The 2,639-nt window shown below is 29.5% G+C and overlaps 1 long non-coding RNA gene across 1 annotated transcript; it reads right to left on the minus strand.

The window, feature by feature from the left end:
• Positions 1 to 1,051: 1,051 nt before the first annotated feature.
• On the minus strand, positions 1,052 to 1,439 carry LOC111630361. Its single transcript, XR_002757509.1, has 3 exons — positions 1,368 to 1,439; positions 1,224 to 1,307; positions 1,052 to 1,144 (listed from the first exon to the last, which is right to left on the minus strand). It is a non-coding gene; the product is annotated as an uncharacterized LOC111630361 (long non-coding RNA).
• Between the last annotated feature and the right edge of the window lie 1,200 nt (positions 1,440 to 2,639).

Genomic DNA, 2,639 nt, shown 5'->3' on the forward strand with positions numbered 1-2,639 from the left:
TTATCAAATCAAAAACAGTTCGTTTGTTTCTCAGCAATTCTCATCATTCTCAGTGGTAGGTGTTATATAACAATTACTATGGTTGTGGAAATACTGAATATAAATGGTGTTTGCTTGTAAAATCCGCGCGAGCGAAGTTGCGGGTAACAGCTAGTAAAAATACATATACACACAGTCTTGAATTTTTATTAGTCTTGCTTTTTTCCGTTTGTGAGGGTTAAACAATCTGTCCAATGTCGATTGCTTTTCTCTCTTCTTTAGAATTTTTCGGAATTAATAGCATTGTAATTGTAATTGTAGAGATCCCTATTATCAGTTTCTTTTTTAAACAATACGTTCAGAAAAGCATTTACAAAAATTGAAAGAACAAAATTCAACTAGCGCACAAAAATTATTTAAATGCGAGGCCCGAATGAAATTCGAAATTTGGTATCAAAACCTTAACGAATATCCGATGGGACAGTTAAACTCTCGCTTTTCGTAAATAAAAACCGACGCAAAACTTAACGAGTACCTGCCCGACAGTCTCGCGAAGACTATAAAAAATTATTTGTTAGAAAGATAAGCAAATGGCTGGAATTAACAAGGGAGAGTTTGAAAGTTCGGAGGAATACTATTCGATCGGTATGAGGTTGAGGGTCGATGTCGACGTCTTCAGAGTTCCAAAAGGTTTCAAATTGTCACCTGGAGAGGTGATAATTTGAAACCTTTTGGAGACCAGTCGGTTTTCACTATGAAATGTCGCTTCTATTTCTGTATGTTCTGTGAACTGTTCGTTGTCTGAATATAAAAATCTTTCGCGAAAGTATTCGTTATCGAACTATTCGTTAACCGATCACCCACTGTATTAGGCTTATTTTTAAACCAGTATTGAACATTAAGATAGCATTTTGAATAAATTCTTAACTTCTGTAGAATGTTTAAGTTTATAACTTTTTTAATATCAGAAAATTATAATCTCATTGCTCTCAGAATAAGATGTAGAGATTTCTTCTTGAAAAGATGATACATTAAGGATAACATTTACATTTTCCATTTATGCATTTTCCTCCTGCAGACATTCCGAAAGCTTTTTTACACGGTTTTAAACATTGTTGGGGTGCAGTACATTTAACATTTATAGTTATTGATTCATTCAAATTGACTAAAATGTACAAATTTAGAATAAATTATATTATTACATGTACTACATAAATAAAGAACGAAGATAAAAGCAAACTTACACATGGTACAAAAGAGTAAGATTATCAAAATATCATAAAAAGCTTTCATGATTTTGAAGAAGAAGAATAATAATCAGCTTATACCTAAAAACAAAAACAATTAATGTTTATATACGATCGTATAATTATTGTTTAACTTGTTACCTTTCGAAAATATTCCCTGATTGCATTTCATTCGAAAAATTACGGTTTATATAATGAAAATAAGCAATAAAAAATCATAATAACCAATGAGAATCCGCATTACACAAATAATGATTTTAAATGTTTTACGAGACAATTATAATCATATATAGAGTATATATATTTCATATAGAGTACATGCATATACCCTCAATTTAACAGAATAATTAGCAGTGTCTCCTATTGCCGAAAGTCTGTTAAATTGAATGCATTTTAAAACAAAATATTAAGCGAACTTATAATACACAACATATTTTTAAATATTGTTTCGATGTATAAGTAAAAAAATATAATTATAATGTACATTGAGTAATTTGTAGTGATTGATATATTTAACTCATTGACCCGCCCCCTGTGATGCTCTATTAGCGAATAAAGAAAAATCCTATAGTTATTTCCGTTGCAGCAAAATTTTTTATCTGTTAAATCCGAAACCCGTTTCATTTTTGAATTAACGTTTCCTTTGTAGGCACTAAAAGGATGTTTTTTATGATTATCAAAGGTTTGGTCTGGACCACAATGAAAATTTTGACAGGCAGTTTTTTTTTAATTATTATGACAATTGAACAGGAAAAGCTTTTATGACAATCTTATTATGGGTTTGGCCAAGCCCACAATAGATGAAGGATGAAATTCGAATATCTGTCAGAGATAATGAGTGGTGAAAGATCTATGTGAAGAGATCACCTACCAACAACTTTTTAGGTTTATAGTTTCCAGAGCAGCAGTTTGATCTTTTTCCGTCTTAGCCGTTTAGCCGTCCACATTATTAATAACTGTCACTGAAAATAAAATACTGATTTTCAATGATATCAGAGGAACGTGTATTCATAATTATAAGAATCATTTAAGATTCTTAAACGTTATTCCTCACAGGATCTCTGCGTCTCTAAATTTCCACTGCATGCTTTTTAAAATAAAAAATTTGATTCAAACTATATACAGTTATAAAATATTAATTTTATTCTATTATAATATTCTTATAGCTTTTGCTATATTCACTAAAATAAAATACATAACAATATTGTAATAAAAATGCTATTATAAGATACAATTTTGTGTTATATTAGATAAAGTTTTTAAAGATTCGTTTGTGATCATTAAAAGTAAATCAATTATTAACTTTACCTAATGAATTAAAACTTTCCTGAAATGAAAAGAGAATAAACATCTGTTTATAACGCTTTATTTTATCTTATTAATGACTAGAGCTAGGACATGGAGACACTAAAA

The sequence above is a fragment of the Centruroides sculpturatus genome, unplaced genomic scaffold (genome assembly GCF_000671375.1).
Source record: "Centruroides sculpturatus isolate CEXI.00-Female unplaced genomic scaffold, Cexi_2.0 scaffold567, whole genome shotgun sequence".
NCBI lineage: Eukaryota > Metazoa > Arthropoda > Arachnida > Scorpiones > Buthidae > Centruroides > Centruroides sculpturatus.